The 21,438-nt window shown below is 36.0% G+C and overlaps 1 protein-coding gene and 1 long non-coding RNA gene across 27 annotated transcripts in view; one reads left to right on the top strand and one right to left on the bottom strand.

The window, feature by feature from the left end:
- Positions 1–115: 115 nt before the first annotated feature.
- The window catches only part of HYCC2 (hyccin PI4KA lipid kinase complex subunit 2), a 72,335-nt gene continuing 51,012 nt past the window's right edge, over positions 116–21,438 (top strand). For 5 of the 26 annotated variants that reach the window (XM_081262483.1, XM_081262494.1, XM_081262482.1 and 2 more), the window contains exon 1: positions 176–324. The gene's annotated coding sequence lies outside the window, so the exon portion shown is untranslated. The other 21 variants (XM_081262484.1, XM_081262477.1, XM_081262479.1 and 18 more) reach the window with 13 other exon arrangements.
- LOC308631348 overlaps positions 15,027–21,438 on the bottom strand; it is a 40,637-nt gene continuing 34,225 nt past the window's right edge. Inside the window, exon 5 of the long non-coding RNA XR_014018167.1 lies at positions 15,027–15,612. This is a non-coding gene — a long non-coding RNA (uncharacterized lncRNA). The remainder of the gene's footprint in view (positions 15,613–21,438) is intronic.

The following is a 21,438-nucleotide window of genomic DNA, read 5'->3' as shown; positions in this document are numbered from 1 at the left end:
CTCCTTAAACACTGCACAGAGGGTAGGGCCGAAGATTGCCCCAGCCAATAAGTGAAGCTGTTGTTGGGAGCGTGGACTCACCCAATGAGAAGGCTGGTTGTTGTGCTGCAGTTGGCAGGCTGCTGCGGGAGGCGGTGGCGATAGAAAGCTGGAGGCAGAGCGGTGACTGGTAGGCGGCGGTGCTGTCTTTGGGGGACGGAAAGTGCTAAATGAGGAGGGCTTTTCTTCTTCTCCCGCTGCGGACCCTATAGAGGGGAAGCTGACGAGGGTGGTCTGGGAAGGCGGTAGCCAGACCGTTGGTGGTTCCGGAACCTCGTAAACCAGGTAGCCGCTTAGGAGGGTCGTGAGGAGATGGCAGCTGAGGCGGGCGGGGGCTGCGTCCTTTGGGGCGGCATGGGGGCCTGCTTAGAGCGTGGGGGTTGTGGTGGCGTGGTCTGAGAGAGAGAAGAGAGGCTGGAGTAAGACACTGGTAGTGAGAGCTGAAGGAATTCTTTGCACGAAGCCCCAGGCGAGAAAACGACGCGACGTTGCAGACACCTGAGAGAAATCCTAGGGATTTCTTCTTATGGCCATTTGCTGAGGGTAGTGAAGGGGTGCGGAGAAGAAAGCTGTTTACTGGCGGTCAGATCCTGTAAATTCTATTGCTGTGCATTATGTAATCCTTGGCTTGTTATTTATTGTAACAACGAGGTTGACCCTCTTGGAAGAGGAGGTCTTGCAAACCTATTGATAGTTAGAACACTTTTCATTGGCTTCAGTGCTTTTTTTAGCCAGGCAGGCTTTGTAGGCGAAGGGTGATAGCATGAAGGTTAGAGTAGTCACGAAGAGCTTATCCCAAATCTGGACTGGAGAGATACGGCGCAAGTTTGAGATGATTGTGTTCAGATTCGTGTTTTATAGTTCATGAATTTGTTTTGAGGGTCAAGGATGGTAACAAGTACGTTTTTTAATCTTCAGGAAAGTGCAGAGCTTCAAAAAGTCTATAGTAGGAGGTAAGTGCAAATTGGAAGATGACTAGAAAATTAATTGGTAGAACCGCCCCTCCCCACAGATATTGTGGATGTTAGAGATTCTGAAAATACGGTGAAAGTCTGAATGGGGAGGAAGGGTGTCAGTTTTTAAGTAATTTGCTTTGTAAGTCTGAGACTAGTTATGAGTTATTTCTTAGGTTTAAAAAATATGCTCTTTGAATCTCTTGGAAGTATATAAAATGTACTTACAAATAAAATTAATCACAAATTATCCTGTTTTTCAAAAGTCTTGTGCTGAAACTCTTGGTTCAATTCCCAATACTGGAAAAATAAAGAATCTTTATAATTTTAGGTTTACACAATGAAATGTAGGATTAAAATAGAAATTCTAGGCAGTATGTATATAAAAACTTGATTTTGTAGCTCAGTGAAAAGTGATTTTAAAAGACGGGAAAACAATTTTTAATAAAGCTTTAAATATTGCTAAAATGTAAGCTGTTTGAAGTGTTGCCTTTAGAAGATAAGAACAAATTCAGTATTAGCAATTATATCATTTTACTGAACATGTTTTAGTACTGCATGTCAGGAAAACTTTCTAAGATGTGGGCTTTTTTTTTTTTCTGTTAATGTTAATTTATGTTAGTGCATACAGACCTAAATCAAAATTTCATTTGTTTTGCTCAAAATAATATTTGTGAAAGCGAAGTGGAGTGGATCCTTAGAGTTTGTTTTGAAGTGTTGAGAGTACTGAGATTATTTGTCAATGGTTTAATTAAGTTTTAAAAATGATTCTTGATGTTTCAGTCTTTTTTTGTTTTTGAGTAATGCTATCTCAGTTACAAAGAAAACAACTTTCTAGGTGAAATTTTGTAGTGATTTGAGTATCTGTGAACAAATTTGCCTTTATTCAGAGGTTTTTTTGGGGGGGGAGGAGAGAGAGAGAGAGAGAGAGAGAGAGAGAGTGAGTGTGTGTGTGTGTGTGTGTGTGTGTGTGTGTGTGTGTGTTTCTTATGTAACCAGCCTACTCACTGTCTTGAAGAACTAATAGCTGATTTTGAATGGCCAGTAGGTGTCATCTTAGAATGCCATAAATTGAACATTGGGAAGGAGATTACCAAGCAGTTTAAGAAACACTTGCCCAATGTTTAATGCCATAACTTCAACACCAAGAAGAAAATTACCAAGCACTTTAAGAACCATTAATTCAATTAGCGTGTAATTGGATAATTATTTATAAATCATGAATGTTCTCTTTCTTCTGAAATATTTCAAAAGTACTATTGGAGCTATTTATAAGGAATTTGAGCTAGCTACTGTTTCTGGTGCTGGGGATTGCCCAGGGCTTTTTGCATGCTAGGTAAACACTGCCAACTGACCTATCTCTCAAACAGTGTCTGCAAAGAAGTATAATTGTTTGCTTTAAAATGGATTTTGACTTTTTTAACCCAGCCCTTAAGGTATCTTGTCACATAATGGGGGTTTAAGATTAGTTGACTATTTTTAGTAGACAGTTTTGATATCTTACTTAGTTTATTCTAAAATGATTAAGGTTTTTCAGTCCACTGAACTTATATCCTAGAGAAAACAGTGCTACATGATGTAAAATTAAAATGATGAAATATGGGCAGAATTCTTTGAACAAGTTATCAGCAGTTTTCTATTGTTCTTTTAATGCCTGAACGAACAGCAGAATTTTTCTGTTTCATTGTCTGTGGTGGCTGTGGTGCCTTCTATTTCTTCTTCTTAAGCTATATCCCCAGCCCTTTTTATTTTTTATTTTGAGACAGGACTTGCTTAGTGGTTCCCACTTTTTGATCCTCTGCCTCAGCCTCCCAAGTAGCTAGAATTACCTGCGTGCGCCACCTCACCAGTCTGTCTGTGGCTTCTTAAGGTCCCAAATTGCTTCCTTTTACATTTTTATCTGGTAGACTACATGCTTTTCTCAGAATAATGAATACCAATGTCTAAGATGTAATGTAGTGGATTCAGGAGGGAGCTGACATAGAAATCTCTGAAGGTGGTGTATACCTATTGTAAATAGCCTCCCTAGCCTTCTGCTGAGCTCTTGTCACTTTGTAGTTCTATTTCTTATGCTTTGCTTTTGACACAATGTTTAAAAAAAGGACTGCCTAATTTGAGAATTATCCAATTGGGTACAGATAGATAGAAAGGTCTCTCAAAATAATATATGAGTTTATAAAAAGGCATACACACAGTTATTATATACACTTCAAAATTTTAGTCATGGGGGAGTATGAAGGAAGTAGATGCATTTTGGGGAAAAAAATCTCTTAATGATTTGGCTTAGTTATGGCTGCCACTTTAAAAACCATTGATGTAATTCAAGGCTCTGGCACTTGTGGTATGAACCAGTAACAATAGTTACTTATCTACCAATAAGTTTTTAGCTCAACAAATTGTCACCATTTAACAACATAGCTAGGGTAACTTTTCTAGCCAGTGTCTGAAATTGCTAGAAATGAAAATTATGCTGAATGTTTCAGTTTGCCAAAGTGATCTAGTTCTAGAATTAAAAATGGAAAATAAAGATTGAAAGTTTTCTTGATTAAAAGTCTTTTTAATACTGCAATGATATGACAAATATACATTAATATTTGCATAAACAGTCACTCACTAATATGTATTAAAACTTGGAATTGCAAATATGTTGACCTTGGTATGGTTCTAATTTATAAATTTATAGCTCCTCTTTATGAATTCTGAGCTTTTTGTTTGGGGATCTGGCTGCCATATAGATAAGTATGAGAAAAAAGTAAATAAGAAGAATGAAATTTGGGGGAAATTTTATTTTAAGGTGTGTGACTTTGGTTAATTATAGAGTTATGCTTTCTGTGTTTGAGATACAACTGCCAAAATATTAGTCATAAAATGTGGCAGGTGGCACTAATTTACTAAGTGGTAAACATGGGTTACAGAATACTCATTTTGTCTATACCTCAAAAAATGTTAGTCAGATTTATTACCTTTGTTATTATGGATAATTGAATCTTTTTTTTTTTTTTTTTTGGTTGTGCTGGGGATTGAAATGAGGGCCTTGTACATGCAAGGCAAGCACTCTACCAACTGAGCTATGTCCCCAGCCCCAGATAATTGGCTCTTTTTAAAATTATTGCATATTAATTATATAGAATATTGGGTTTCATTGTGTCATATTTGTATATGTGTATAACATTTTTATCATTTCTGTCTCCCCATTGCCCGCCCTTACACTCCCCTCCCCTATCCCCTTCTTCTTAGTAATAGTCCCCCTTGTACATCCAAGTCATCCCCGACCCCTAGATTTCACATATGAAAGCAGGCAGTACTTGTCTTTGAGTATGGCTTATTTTGCTTGAAAATAATACGATGATATGTAGTGCCATCCATTTTCCTGCAAATGACATAATTTTGTTTCCTTAAGGCTGAATAATACTCCATTGTATATATGCCACATTTTCTTTATCCATTCATCTGTTGATATGCACCTAGGCTGACTTCATAACTGGGCTATTGAGAATTGTGCCTCCATAAATATAGGTATGTATGTATCTATAGTGTGATACTTGACTAATAATGTTTGATATAGGCTAATATAGCTACTGAGATTTGTCAATTAATTTACATAAATTTCTTTCCTCATATTTTATAAAAACAGGTGAGGGAAGGAGTTGGATCCTGAATAGGAAATTAAACTTATACTTTCACATACTCTTTTATTTTAAAGCTTTCTAATCTGTGTATTCCTTTGTAGTTCTTTTGAAATGAAAATAATAGTGGAGTTGGAAGAATACACTGTGGACCATTCTATTTTTCTAAAGTGATTGTAGGATTCAAATAGAAAACACAAAGTACTTATAAAATCTAAAATTTTTAACAATTTGAAATATTTTACAGTATTTACTGTTTTATTGTTTGTGGAAAAAACTAGGAAAAATTAATAAAAAAATTAGAATTAAATGTTCCATTGTCAAATCTCTCATTGTATACCTGTCACTCTGTGATCTTATTTATTCACTTAGTATCTAAAACTGATGATTCTTAGGGCTGATAATTCTCAAATATCTATCTGTTTTCCCTATCTATGTCTCTAATCTAGACTTTTTCGTTCCTGTTCTATAATTTAAATACCTGCCAGATGAAAATGATCTGTAGGGCCCTCAAATATGCTATGACTTAAAATGATTCTATTTTCCCTTTTATCGTTTTTCTAATGGGCTGAAACTAGAACCTGATGTTATCTTTAATACTTTGTTTATGTACCTCTCATCTGAGCAATACTGGATTTTGTTGCCTCTACCTTCTGTTTTTACTTTTTAAATTGATACATAATAATTGTACCTATTTATGGGGTATGATGTGATGTTTCAATACATGTGTACATTGTGAAAGATGCAAATCAAGGTAAAATCCTCAAACAACATTGTTTTGTGGTGAGAACATTCAAAACTTTTTTTTTTTTTTTTGGAAACACATTATTGTTGTATATAGTCGCTTTATGTGCAATAAAACATGAGAACTTATATTTCCTGTATAACCATAAATTAGTACCCATTGAGTAACTTTTCCCCATTCTTCCCTCCTGCTGCCCTCAGCCACTGGTAACCACTGTTCTTTTCACTGTGTCTATGAGATCATTTTTTTTTGATTCTTCATACAAGTGAAATCATGCGTTGTCATTCTGTGACTGGCTTCTTTCACTTAACATAATGTCCTCCAGGTTTATCCATGTTGTCACAAATGACAGGATTTCATCCTTTTTGTATAACTCAATAATATTCCTTTGTGTTTATATACCACATTTTCTTTATTTATTCATCAGTAGACGAACACTTGGGTTGACTCCATTTTCTTGGCTGTTGTGAATAGTGCTGCAATAAAGAGAGTGCAAATGTCTCTTCAATATACTGATTTCCTTTCTTTTGGATATATCCCAGTAATGGAATTACTGAATTACCAACTGATCTTTTATTAAAGACAGTGCAACTTTGTGTTTATATTCTATAGTATCAGATTATGTAATGTTTTATGCAAGTCTATAGTGTAGGTTACAGATCAGCTTATTTACAATTTTCATTAACAGCCCTGGGGCTGGGTATGTAGCTCAGTGGTAAAATACTTGGCTAGGATGTGCAAGGCCCTGAGTTTAGTTTCCAGCATCACAAAAAAAAGAAAGTCAGCCCCAAAACTGACACAATTGCTATATGAATTTATGAAGAATTTTGCTGAGACTTATAAAAAAATTTAAAAACACAAGTATAGCTGGGTGTGGTGTGAGTACCTATAATCCCAGTGGTTTGGGAGGCTGAGACAGGAGGATCACAGGTTTAAGGCCAGCCTCAGCAACTCAATGAGGCCCTGTCTCAAAATAAAAAACAAAAAGGTCTGGGGATGTAGCTCAGTGGTAAAACACCCCTGGGTTAAATCTCTAGTAAATCCCCTCCCCTCAAAGAAAAAAGTAAAATAAAAATTTTAAAAAAACCTAAAAACACAAGTACAAAAAATATTAAATGGCAATTCAGGAAAGGCTTGTTCAAAATTTTTATGACATAGAAAAGTCCAAAGAATATGGGGAAAATATCCTCAACTTCTTGTGTTACAGCAATATTTCTTGAAGATTTGAAGGTTAGTCTATAGAAGAGTCATTTAAAAAAATTTTTAAACAAGTCTTAAACAGTTAGTTTAGCATTTTCTATTAAATATTTTAATTTCCCTAACCCCTATTTTTGTATTATTTGTTTTTTACAGTCATAGTTTTGTGAGTCACATTATTTTTCTAGAACATAGCTCTCAAATGTTGGCAAGAAATTGCAGTATAAAATTTGTCATTGTACTAAAGTACTCTAAATGTTCATCCAGCAGAGGCTCTTCATTCATTGTTGCTTCCTACTCTAACCTTTTCATCTCAGTAGAAATAACATTTTATCAGCATTAAGTTGAAGCACAGCTGAGGTATCTCTAGGTGTCTTAGACTACAGATTTGTTGTTGATGTCACTTTCTTGACTTATCGGTTAGAAATTATATTTGCTAGAATTGAAAATAAGAAATAACTATTGCTCAGACACGATAGTAGTTATTTCTTTGTCTTATTTAAAAAAAAAAAAAACAGAGGTAGGTATTCTAGGGTTGATGAGGCAGCTCCATAGAGTTGTCAAGGATCCAGGCTCCTTCTTTTCCCTTTGCCATTGTTTTGTGGCTTTCCATTCTCAAGATCACCTTATGGTTGCTGGATCTCCAGACAATTATATCTTTGTTCAAGGGAGAAGGAAGGAAGGTGGAAGAAAAGTATAGACAAAAGGGGTATACTCTCATCTTTTAAGAAACCTTTAGAATTCCCTGTGCAGTACTTCCTCTGGTTGCAATGACCAAAATATAGTAATCTGACTACATTTACTTGCAAATAAAGCTCAGAAATGGCTTTTTACTGAGTGTATAGAATACCTGCCAGGGATGGGATATTACACAGGAACGTGTAATCTTTTTCATACTTGCTTCTTCTCTGACTGTCCAGTTGTTGCTGTTAGACCTTTCATTCAACAGACATGAATTAAGCGCTAACTATATAGTAGGTCCTGTTATAAGAATTGGAAATGCACAACTGAGGTCTGCTCTAGAGAAGTTATAATTTAATAATAAGACTAATAAACTTTTACACAGATTTCTGAGAACAGAAGGCGTTAGTACTGGGAATAGCTACCACTATGACTCTGCCTATCCCTATCAATTTATAAGAGGGTTATGAGGAAAAGTAGGAGTGACCTCTTGGAGGGGCAGTGTTAGTAGAAAAAATCTTTTTTTTTTTTTTTTTTTTTTTGGTTCTCTGAGCAGAAGGGAAAGGGGTTGTTTTTCTTCCCTAAACCCATGAGAAAGAGATCTTATAAGATTGACTCTGTGTTTTATGTGCCATTAAGAAGAAATTAGCATTTATTCTAATAGCTGCCCCTATTCTGAAGAACACATGCTGATGGAATAATACTTGTTATAAGGGCAAGGCATTCCCAGTTGTAAGATGTTCAAGTGATGGATTTTGCATATATTCTCAGGCTTTTAGAGTCAGCGATGATATTCATCAGGATTCTTCAGAAAAACAGAACCAATAAGGGATTTTATATATAATTATTTTAATTTCTATTATTAGGATTTGGCTGACACAGTAAGGAGGCTGATCAGTCTAAAGATCTAAAGGTCAAGTTGACAAACTGGAGACCCAGTAGAACCAATAATATAATTCCAGAGTTTGAAGGTCTGAGAACCAGATTTGTTAAGAGTTCTCAAGAAATTGAAACCCAGGAATAGCTGATGTTTCTTTTTAAGTCCAAAGGCAGAGAAGTGCTGATGTTCTAGTTCAAAGGCAGTAAGGTAGGAGGAACTCTTATACTTGGGGGAGGGGTTCAGTCTTTTTCTTCTATTTAGGCTGTTAATTGATTGTGTTAGGCCCACCTGCATTAAGGAGGGCAAACTTAGTCTACAGATTTAATTATTAATCTCATCCAAAAATACCTCCTAGGAACACTCAAAATAATGTTTAACCAAACATTTGGGCATATGAGATTGGAAACATTTTTTATTCAGGGAGAGGCTCTCTGACCAAAGAAATATGAAATGAACTAGTGAGGAGCATAAGTGAGTATTTTGGGGCTTACAGTTTCAGAAGTCTCAGTCCATAGATGTTGATTCCATTCCTCAGGGCTGAGATCAAGCCGAACATCATGGCAAAAGGGTGTGGCAGAGGAAAGCCATACCTGGGGACAGTGCTCCAGGAAGGAGAGAGAGAGAGACAGAGAGACAGAGAGAGAGACAGAGAAACAGACACAGACTGACTGAGGTCTGACTCCCCTTGTCAGGGACAAAATATAAACCCCAAAAGCACATCCCTGATGACCTACCTCCTTCAGCCACACCCTACCTGCCGTCAGTTACTTTTCAGTTAATCCTTGGCAGGGAATTATTTCACCAATTGGGTTAAGGCTCTCATAACCCAATTATATAATTTCTAAACCTTCTTGCATTGTCTGACACAGGAGCTTTTGGGGGACACCTCTTATCTAAACCATAACATTCCACCCCTGATGCCCAAAAGCTTATGCTCATTTCACAATGCAAGATACATTTTAGTCCAATTTTAAGAATCTTCATAGTTTCTGTAGTTCCAGGATTTCTGAAGAACACAAGTCCAAAGTCTCTTCTGAGAGTTAAGGCAAATGCTTAGTTTTAGTCAGCTTTTCACCACTGTGACCAAAAGACCTGACAAGAACAGTGATCTTTTCATGTCTGCAACAATTATAGTTTGATAATGAAAATATCTGACATTTCTATTGGTGACCAAATCAAAGAAAGTACTGTTTTTTTGGTTGTTCTGCATACACCGATAATCTAATCAAATTATAAATATTAGAGATTGATAAGAATGGTGTAATTTGTTCTTATTAAAAGTTTATGATTCTATTCATAGATTCCTTCTTGGGGAGTCTGTGTATACTACAATGAGAATTTATGAGGGGGAGGGGAAGGATATAGAATTGTCTTTTATGGAAAGGCTTTATAGAGCAAACGAGCATTGATCTGAGTGTTAAGAAGAGCAGGGTAGTTAGACTAAAGGATAGTTGAAAATCATTCCAGAAAGGAGAGTAGCTTCAGAAAATGCATAGAGGTGTGAGACAGATTGATATATCATGGAATTGTAGGTCAACATTGGTAAGGGAAAGTCTCAATTGAGGCAGGATATAATTTCTCTTACTGATGATAGTACTGCTTTGTTCATGTACCTGTTGAACAGTACTGGTTGAAAGGTCTTGTTGCCAGATTGTTAGATCTATTGTTGGATTATTAGATCTTTCTTTTTAAGCATACTGAACAATAAGATGCACTACTTGGAGCTCTGCCTCTCTTTTCTTCATCACTTCTATTATATGTAGAGGTCATGCTACTATACAGAACTATGTGTAAACCAGGAACCAGCCACAATTGTTTTTTCTTCTTCCATTTGATCTAGGGAACTCTACAAGTACACAGAATGAGAGTCTACATTTAGTAGAAGTAAGTGCCATGGTATCTGAGCCATTAAGCTTATTGGTACTTTTATGGCCTGCTCTAATCTCATAACCATTGTAGTCAGAGTTAGCAGATTATATAATGGTAAGAACCAATCTTCAATAATGACTTTAAAAATGTTTTTAAAGGGGTTTATTCTCATGTAAAATCTGCTGCAGTTATGAGCAGCTGTTCTTCATATGATGGGTCAGCATTGCATCTATATTTGTCTCAGCTTCTTGTTATAACACTGGTAAGGTAAGAACAGGCTGGAGAATTGCACACTACAGATTTTTTTGGGGGGGGGGGTGGAGTGCTAATTGGATTAAACCCAAGGCCTCATGCATGCCAGGCTATACCCTCAAACCCTTTTAAATTTTTTATTTTGAGAAGGGGTCTCTCTTAGTTGCCTGGACTGGCCTTGAACTTGTGACCCTTCTACTTCAGCCTACCAAGGAGCTGTGATTATAGGTTTGCACCATCACACCTAGCTATAGAAATGATTTCTGCTCTTGGCAAAATAAGTCACAAAATTACATTTGACTTAAAGATGATAGAGGAATATAGTCCTCTTATGTGCCCTGATGGAGGGAAAAAAACTAATATCTGACATGCAGTATTACTTTCACTTGATGAAACACTGCTAGCACATTTTGCCTTATGGCTTGGTGGGTTGGAGCACTCACTTTTTTGGTTAGATTCATTACATGGTCATTACAGGATCAATTTCTATTAGGATCCAAAAGCCAGGCAAGGAGCTCTTTCTTAAAAGTATAATCATCTGCAGGAAAGGAGATAGTACTATTCTAAAGCAGTGGTTCTTTTTTTTTTTATTGTTGGTCGTTCAAAACATTACATAGTTCTTAATATATCATATTTCACAGTTTGATTCAAGTGGGTTATGAACTCCCATTTTTACCCCGTATACAGATTGCTGTATCACATCAGTTACACTTCCATTGATTTACATATTGCCATTCTAGTGTCTGATGTATTCTGCTGTCTATCCTATTCTCTACTCTCCCCCCTCCCCTCCCCTCCCCACCCCTCCCCTTTTCTCTCTCTACCCCCTCTACTGTAAATCATTTCTTCCACTTGTATTATTCTTCTCTTACCCCTCATTTCCTCTTATGTGTAATTTTGTAAAACCCTGAGGATCACCTTCCATTTCCATGCGATTTCCCTTCTCACTCCCTTTCCCTCCCACCTCTCATCCCTGTTTAATGTTAATCTTCTTCTCAAGCTCTTGTCCCTACCCTGTCCTTGGTTACTCCCCTTATATCAAAGCAGTCATTTGGCATTTGTTTTTTAAGGATTGGCTAGCTTCACTTAGCATAATCTGCTCTAATGCCATCCATTTCCCTCCAAATTCTATGATTTTGTCATTTTTTAATGCAGAGTAATACTCCATTGTGTATAAATGCCACATTTTTTTTTTTATCCATTCATCTATTGAAGGGCATCTAGGTTGGTTCCACAATCTTGCTATCGTGATTTGTGCTGCTATGAACATCGATGTAGCAGTGTCCCTGTAGCATGCTCTTTTTAGGTCTTTAGGGAATAGACCCAGAAGGGGAATAGCTGGGTCAAATGGTGGTTCCATTCCCAGCTTTCCAAGAAATCTCCATACTGCTTTCCAAATTGGCTGCACCAATTTGCAGTCCCACCAACAATGAACAAGTGTACCCTTTTCCCTGTATCCTCTCCAGCACTTGTTGTTGTTGGACTTCATAATGGCTGCCAATCTTACTGGAGTGAGATGGTATCTTAGGGTGGTTTTGATTTGCATTTCTCTGACTGCTAGCGATGGTGAGCATTTTTTCATGTACTTATTGATTGATTGTATGTCCTCCTCTGAGAAGTGTCTGTTCAGGTCCTTGGCCCATCTGTTGATTGGGTTATTTGTTACCTTATTGTCTAATTTTTTGAGTTCTTTGTATACTCTGGATATTAGGGCTCTATCTGAAGTGTGTGGAGTAAAGATTTGTTCCCAGGATGTAGGCTCCCTATTTACCTCTCTTATTGTTTCTTTTGCTGAGAAAAAACTTTTTAGTTTGAGTAAGTCCCATTTGTTGATTCTAGTTCTTAACTAGGGGCAATGTTTGGAAACATTTTGTCACAATTCAAGGGCAGTATTACATCTAGTGTGTAGAAGCCAGGATGCCACTGAACATCTTTTTATACATAGAACAGCTTCTCACAATTGCAGGAGTGACCAAAATGCCAATAGTGCCACTTTTAGAAACTGCTATATGTTGAGTTCTATGCCTAGTGGTCTGTGTTGTGATTTTTTTGTCAGAACCTACTGGTAGCTTCTTTATACAACTACTTTATCATTTACCATACACGTGTTGAACACCACTGAGTTTGCTGGAACTTAAAGCCCAAATGGGTAGAGTAGTTTGAACTATCACCTTGACTTGTTGCTGTCTTTTGTCCTGTAGCTCTTATGGATTATTCAGGAAATGGGACATGCTAAAATATGGATTGTATTTCCAGAATTTAAAGAGGCCTGTCAAACACTGTGCTTTTAAGTGGTGGTCGCTGGATGAGCTTTGGCAACTTTTCGAAGGGAGTGTTTTGGCATAGTCCAAACTATTGGACCTCTAAAGACTTTATTAAGTTGGCAGTGTTCTAAATTTCATGCTATTCTTCTACCCTGTAACATGCATGTAATTTTTACTAAGGTGTCTTGCTGCCCAGGTGAAATAAGTATGGTGTTCTCAGTGTAATGAACAAGTATGATATTCTGTGGGTTAGTGAGTTGTTCAAAGTTCTTGTAGTCTAGCTTGACAGAGACTTTGCTTGACTTTGCTTTACCACTTACTAGCTTGACAGAGACTTTGTCATTTACTAGTTGTAATGCCCATTTAGGTGAAATGCCCATTTCTTCATCTATAAAATGGGGAGAGTAATAGTACCTATTATATAGGATTGCTGTAAATAGATGAATTATATAAAATGCTTAGAATACTGCTGACATATATTAAATGTTATAAAATGTTAGCTAATAAAATAAGACCTATAATAATTCATAATCTTTTTTTTTTTTTTGGTACCGGGGATTGAACTAAAGGGCATATGACCACTGAGCCACATCCCCAGCCCTGTTTTGTATTTTATTTAGAGACAGTGTCTCACTGAGTTGCTTAGTACCTTGTCATTGCTGAGGCTGGCTTTGATTTGCTGTTCTCCCATCTCAGCTTCTTGAGCTGCTAGGATTACAGGTGTGTGTCACCGCGCCCTGTATAATTCATAATCTTTAAATTTTTTTTTAATTTATAATCTTTAAGGAGAAAATGTACGTTGAGTATGTTTATAACCTTAGAATAGGGAGGGAGTTTATTAAAAACAAAAAGCATAATACGATTTAAAAGGATTAACAGATATTGTTAACTGTTCCCCCCCCCCCTTTTTATCCCTGAGTACTGGGGTTTGAACCCCTGAGCCACATGCCCAGCCCTATTTTGTAAGGTCTTACTGAGTTGCTTAGCGCTGAGGTTGTCTTTGGACTTGTGATCCTCCTGCCTCAGCCTCCTGAGTTGCTGGGATTGTAGGCGAGGGCCACCATGCCTGGCTTGATTAACTATTTTCTTAATTATAACTCTAATTAAAGATAAGCTCCTTTATTTACATTCAATTCTATTTAAAACTAGACATACTAGATTAAAACTTTCCTAATACTATTTAAGAGGTAATAATGGTCAGGATAAGAAGAAAGGAAGAACTATATTGGTACTTAATCTCCCTCTATCAATTAAGTCTACTCCTTTTTTTTTTTTTAGATATAGTTCTGTAGTATAGTTAAAAAGGCTACTATGCATAAATACCCAAAAGGATTGAGATCAGAGTATTGAAGAAATACCTGTATATCCATGTTTATATTAGCATCATTCACAGTATTTAAAACTTGGAAGTAACTCAAATATTCATCAACAGATAAATTGATAAGCAAAATGTAGTATTCACTGTACATATGATGGAATGCTATTTAGCCTTAAACAGGAAGGAAATTCTGCAATATGAATTCAACATAAATGAACCTTGAGGGCGTTATACTAAGTGACATAAATTGGTCACAAAAAGACAAATACTATATAATTTCATTTGTGTAAGGAACCTAGAGAAGTTTAAATTGTGGAGACAAACAGTGGAATAGTGATTACCAAGGACTGAATGGAAGGGGAATTCGGAAGTTACTGTTTAATGGGTATGGAGTTGTTTCACTTTTACAGCATGAAACTTATGGAGATGGATGTGGTAATGATTGCACAACATTATGAATGCTTTAGTATCACTGTAAACTTAAGACTGGTTATGACAGTAAATTTATTTTTATTTTTATTTTTTTGTAATTGTAGATGGACAGACTGCCTTTATTTTATTTATTTATTTTTATGATACTAAGCATCGAACCCAGTTCCCCACTCATGCTAGGCAAATGTTCTGCTACTGAGCTACATCCCCAGCCCATAATCGTGAATTTTGTTATGTTTATTGTACTACAATGAATAAATTGGGGGAAAACATCCATCAACTCAAATATTTTTGCCTCCCAAAAGAGCTTGTTTTGAACTGTGTCAGTTAACTAGGTAAGGAAGGGGAATAGATCATTACCAAATCCATGCACTACCTTCCTTGACTTTAATTCTTTGTATGTGAAAAATTTATTTCTTAATGTGGCAAGCAGGGATCTGACATGAATGCCTTTCCCCTCATCACTACATGAAAATAAATTGTCTTTAAGACATGCTCATTCTTTAGCACACAGAATATGTTCTCTAAATATTATTTCTCACTGAAAGGAACCAGGGTTTCTTGGAGAAATTCTAGGTCTAGGGTAGGAATTATTCATGATGAGCCTGGAACTTCTTGTCCTATTAAGATGGGAAGCTGTCTTAATTTAGTAGATTTATGACAAAGGGCTTAGGTGGGTCAAGGGTCCCAAGGGCCACACTTCCAGGTTTCATGATTTGCAAGAATGACTCACAGGACTCAGGTCATTATATTCATGGTGATAATTTATTTCTGTGAAATGATACAAAGTAAAATCAGTCAAGCAAAAAGCATGTAGTACAAAATCTGGAGGAAACCAGGTGAAGGCTTATAAAAGTCCCAATGGAGTTGCAGAAGTGAGATTAATCCCTCCAATATGAGTTGTGTGAAGAGCCTTTATTAGCTCTAGGGCCATCTCAGGTTTTTCTACAAGCATATATACGGCCTTCTAGATTTCTGGGAATTTGTGGGAGTGTTTCAAAGCTCCCTATGGACATCCCATTCTCCATCTTTTCTTCTTAATCATTTTGGTTGGCTTGTTTTTGGCCCATTTGTTTTTCATTGCTTCAGGCAGCCATAATGTTTAACATCTGTCCCTGTTTTCCATAAATGCCCCTGAGGAAAGGCTGTTGGCACTGGCTGAACTCCAAATCATGTCAAGTAAAGATTAACTTGCATGTTGGGTATTCCAGGAAACCAGGGAACTGCCAGACAAGTTAGGTGATCATAATTCTCTGGAAATGGATCTTTGAAGGCACTTTAACCCCATCTGTCCCCTTCAGTGGCTGTCACTTGTGACTTTCAATGTGATGTGATGTTTTCAAAGATCCTGTGCAGCTAGAAAGGTGAATGGTAATAGGGCAAATTAAAACTTACTAAAGCTCCCAGTTCTTCTCAAGATTCCACTACTTTTCTTTAATAAACATGTGTTTCACAGTTTGCTTTAAGCCATTTGTTAATTTCCAAAGTTCTGAAAAAGTTCATTTTGAGCATTTTAAAAAAATATCTATTTTTTTAGTTGTCGTTGGACACAATATATTTATTTTATTTATTTTTATGTGGTGCTGAGGATTGAACCCAGCCCCTCGCACTTGCTAGGTGAGCACTCTACTACTGAGCCACAATCCCAGCCCTCATTTTGACCATTTGTAGTGCTTCATTGCTTTTATAAATGAGAGGATTTTTGGAGGTCATTACTTTGCTAGTTTTAAAACCAGCCACCCCTGATACCTCTTGAGTAAATGGTAATCTTTTCTTCCTTCTCCATACATCTAATGTCTGCCTACTTTGTGCAGACAACTGAAAGAGGGATTGTGGATATAGTGATGATAGTGATGAATAAGACACCCTTTCATATGGAGTGTGTGTGTGCGAGCGCGCGAGAGGGAGAGAGAGAGCGCGCGCGAGGGAGAGAGAGCGCGCGAGCGCGAGAGCGAGCGAGAGCGCGTTGGGGAAAATAGACAATAAACAAGTACTGGGATTGAATTGCTGGCCATGCTTATCCCTAGTCCACTAAACAGTAAACAAATAATAGTAAATGTCATTGAGAGCAGTAAACAGTGAGACAGGTAATGTTTTAGATTGAACCTTTCCCTACAGTCCTTTGACTATCCCAAACCTGAATAAAGTGAACAGCTGGACAGCAGAGGTAAAGGAAACATACAGCCTTAGGCAAAATGAATTTGGCATATTCAAGAGAAAGTAAGAAAGCCAATGTGACTGAAGCAGGCAAACATTCAAAAAGGGAAAGGACAGTTGACATCACTAAAACTATATAATTTAAAAACATTAATATTTAGGACCTAGATTAACATCTAGGACCAGATTTTTGGTAATCATTGCTTCCATTATTTTGTTCTTTAGTAGATTGACTTCTTCCTGTGTGGGACATGCACGGAAGGGATGATGGGCTGATTTATAATGTTGGTGCAATCCTGTATTATTTAGGGACTCAGTTAATTAAATGTTTTGAAAATTGTCTATTAATGGTCAAGTGGGTTTTTTTAAAGTTGTAGATGGACACAATACCTTTATTAATTTATTTTTTATGTGGTGCTGAGGATTGAACCCAGTGCCTCACACCTTCTAGGCAAGCACGCTACTACTAAGTCCCAGCCCCAGCCGTAGCCCCAAAGGTCAGTTTTAATGTCCTTTTAGAATAGGCTCATGCATTATTTTTTACCCCCTCCCCCCTTTTTTTCCTTCCGTTCTGGGTATTGAACCCAGAGCTTTGTGCATATTAGGCAGGCACTGTTAACGTTGAGCTATACACTGAGGATTGAGCCCCTTAAAAAATGTATTAGCCTTTATTTCATAACTCCCAAATTTAGTGTGACTTATGACAGCCATTTTATTTGCTCATAGTTATTATTGTTTGAAGAATTGCTTTTAATAACAAAGACCTGGGCTGGGGTTGTGGCTCAGTGGTAGAGTGCTTGCCTAACATGTGTGAGGCACTGGGTTCAATTCTCAGCACTGTATACAAATAAATGAATAAAGGTCCATCACCATTTGAAAAAATATTTTAAAAAATAACAAAGGCAGTATGATTATAAACAACATTTATTATTCAGGAAAATCAAAGGTTGTCTGTTAGACATGAAATTATGTATAATCATCACGGTATTGTGATTTTTTGCAAAAGATTTATCATAACCCTTTCATAGTTTATGTTCCACTAAGAAACTTGTGACTCTATTCTAATTTCAGTATAGCAATGAAAAGCACTGTTAAATAATCTGCATTATGATAAGGTAGAATAGATGCTTAATTTAAAAAATTAGTATGTTTAATATGATTTTGTAATTTCCATGAAAATATGGTCAGTTATTTCATTTGCTGACTGATTTATGTCCATGATCTAATTTGCAGTCAATCATGTTGCTTATGTAATGGACAGGATTTCCCTATTTTACCTGTACCTTGTAACTTGGGGCATATATTTTTGGTGAAATACTTGTGGTTTCTAGACCTCAAAAATTAAGACAAGTAGTGAAATACAGCTTTTCACAAACAGCTATAAGATTGTGATATATAAGATATAGATAGAAGATTATGATCATAAGATGCAAATTATATAATTATATAATTTAAATATATATTTAAACTGCAAAAATTATGTTTCTTTAAAAAAATTTTTTTTATGATACTGGGGATTGAATCCAGACCCCCATGCATGTTAGGTAGGCATTCTACCACTTAGCTATATCCCCTAGTTCTTTCTTTCTTTCTTTTTTTTTTTTTAAATTAATCTGTTTTGAGTCTGAATCTCACTAAGTTGTCCAGGTTGATCTGGAATTTGTGATCTTCCTGCCTCAGCCTCCTGGGTAACTGTAATTACAGGTGTGCACCACCATGCCTGGCTTATAATACTTTTATTCCCCTGTGATCAAATTACATATTATGGTTCTTTTTATTTCTTGGGTTCTTCAGCAACTTCTCATTTGGTTTGCCTGGAAAAGTATTTCTTCATCTTTTGGGGGTTTACATTCCATCAAGATTTGATAAAAACTGTGGATCTAGGGCTGGGGTTGTGGCTCAGTGGTAGGGTACTTGCCTACCATGTGTGAGGCACTGGCTTCAATTCTCAGCACCACATATAAATAAATGAATGAAATAAAGGTCCATCAACATCTGAGAAAAATATTTTTTAAAAAACTGTGGATCTAGAAAAATATACACTTTTATAAATACATCTCACAGAGTTTCAGGGACATTATCATACCCCCTTATTTCCCAGGTTTAAGGAACACTTTTAACTTATTTCACTATAATAAATTCTTCATATCTGTGGATTCTGCAACCATGGATTCAGCCAACCACAGATCCAAAATACTTAAGAGAGAAAAAAAATGCATCTGTATTGAACATATATAGAAGTTCTTGCCATTATTATCTAAATAAATAGAGTATAACAACTATTTACATAGCATTTGCACTGTATTAGGGAAACTAAAATTATTTAAAGTACATGAGAGAATGAATGTAGGTTGTATGCAAATATGATGCCATCTTAGGTAAAGAACCATATTTTGGTATCCATAGGGTCCTGTTATTTCATTTGGCTCAGTGATTTGTTTTGAAAAGCCAACATAAATTTGTTAAATCACACACAGGATTTCATAGCATTTACTTTTCTCTTGGCCTTATTCTAAGTTGAATGGAGGTATACTTCTGGTTTTTAAGTTCTGAGACTTTTGTTAGAAAATTTTAAAAGTGAAAAGCCACATTTTTGATATATACATATTTTACTGGTTTTGTGTAGTAAAACATAATTTCTTGGGAATTAATTGGGAAAAAGCAGATCATCACAGTAATGCAGAGAGATTATAACTTGCTAAAGTTTTGGTAGTCTCTTCTCTCCTAGTTTTATCAGTCTCATGCTTTGAGTTGATTAATTAAGAAAAGGTGTTTTTATTTTGTTTTTCAAAATAAACCCAGGGGTGCTTAACCACTGAGCCCCAGCCACCCACCCTTTTTAATATTTTTGTTTTGAGACAGGGCCTTGTTAAGTTACTGAGGCTGGCTTTGAAGTCTCCTGCCTCAGCCTTCTGAGCCTCCAGAATTACAGGTGTGCACCACTGAGAAAGTGGTGTCTTATACTAATACTACATTATCATCGTAGAAGTTTTTCAGATAACAAACTATGCAGTGCTTCCTTATTTGTGGTTAATATGGAAGGAATTAGAAATGCTGTGCTAGACATTATGCAATGTAATCACTAATTGATAGCACTGCAATATTTTCTTTGGGTTATTGGTTGCTAATACTGATTGTAGATAAAAGGAAAAAATATATATACACATTAGTGGGACCTACATCTGTATTCCTTCCGTTTTCTCTGAGAAGGAGAAAAAATTTCAGTGTTAAAACCAGTGGGTCAGAAAGTTCTCCTTACCCTAACTATAGGTTTAGCTATCTGATATTGATTCTTTTGTTTTGGGGGACACATTTTCTCATAAATCTAAGCCAGGATTACCAGGGATTTTAAGAGTTGGCACTGGGGCTCTTCTTCATGTCAAAGGTGGGCACTATTGAAAAATAACAGGTTATTTAAATTCTCTGTCTCATTTTGATTATTTTTTGTTGCTTTGTCTTCAAGTTCACTGATTTTTTTATTCAATGTCTAATGTTATTCTCATTTTTAAATTTCACAAATTATTATTTTTATAATGTAGTTTGGATTAGGTTGTCTTTTTAAAAATATTTTTTTTTAGTTTTAGATGGGTACAATATCTTTATTTATTTACTTTTATGTAATGCTGAGGACTTAACCCAGTTCTTCACGAGTACGAGGCAAGTGCTCTACCACTGAGCCACAATCCTTGCCTCAAAGATTAGGTTGTCTTTTAAAAATTTTTGTTAACACCTTCTGTGACTCATGTTTTGAACAATATAGTTATAATTACTGTTAAAATATTTTTGTCTGAGAATTCTAACATCTGTGTCAATTTTGATTGGCTGATTTTTTTTTCTTTATTATGGATCTTGTTTGGCTGGTTGTTTCTATTCCTGGTAATTTTGTTATTAAGCATGTGATACTATGAATTTTATCTTATGGTGTTCTGGATATTTTTGTATTCCTAAAAATATTTTTGAAGTCTATTTCAGTCTTTTTCAGTTGTTTGAAAACAATTTGATTTTCTTCAGGGTTTGATTTTAAGATTTACTAGACAGTACTGAATCTGTGCTCAGTGTAGGGCTAATTTTAATTCCCCCTTTATTAGGGAGGACCCTTTACTTATACCAATCCTTAATCTGATTGGTGAGAAGAGGCACTATTTATGGCCCTATGTGAATTCTGTGACATTGCTATATCCACTTTTAGGTGCTTCTTGTTCCATATTCAGGTAGTTTCCTTACTCAAAAGTATTGATCAGGGGATCTTCTGTAGATCTCCAGTGTTCTTTTTTTCTGTGTTTCTCCATTATTTTATCTAACACTTTAGTCTACTTGGACTTTTGGTTCTGCCTCCTTTACTCATGTGCATTTCCCTTCTTTATGTTGCAGTCTAGGAACTTTTTTTGTTGTTGTTGTTGTTGTTGTTGGTACAGGGGATTGAATCCAGGGCCACTTAACCACTGAACCACATTCCCAGCCCTTTTTTATACTTTAGTTAGAGATAAATAAATCAAATTTTGTTAGATTTATTCCTAGTTTTAAAAAATTCTTTTGTCCTTTATATTTTAAAAATCCATGGCTGGTTTATAGAAGTATGATTGGCTTTTTAATATTAATCTTCTAGCCAGAAATATACATTTACTTATTAATTCTAATAGTCTGAGGAATCTTTTGGACTCTCTTAGGACATAATCATATCATCTATGAATAATGTTGTTTCTACCTTTCCAGTCCTTATTCTTTTTGTTTCTCTTGTTTTACTGTACTAGCTAAACCCTCCAGTAAAATGTTGAATAGAAATGATGATAATGATCATCTATGACTTGTTTTCCACTTGAAAAGGGTAAGTTTTTAATCATTTACCATTGACTGTGATGCTTCCTGTGGGCTTTTTTTCTTTTTATCCAAAATTCTTTGTGAATTTTCCAATAGATTTTATCATGAATGAATATTGAATTTTGTCACAGGCTATTTTTATACATATTTGGATAATCATATGAATTTTCTTCTACACTACTCTTAAATGTCTGGAATAAATTCCTT

The sequence above is a fragment of the Spermophilus citellus genome (genome assembly GCF_964194105.1).
Source record: "Spermophilus citellus genome assembly, chromosome: 11".
NCBI lineage: Eukaryota > Metazoa > Chordata > Mammalia > Rodentia > Sciuridae > Spermophilus > Spermophilus citellus.
Note: the sequence above shows the minus strand (reverse complement) of the source record. Positions and strands in the feature narration are given on the sequence as shown.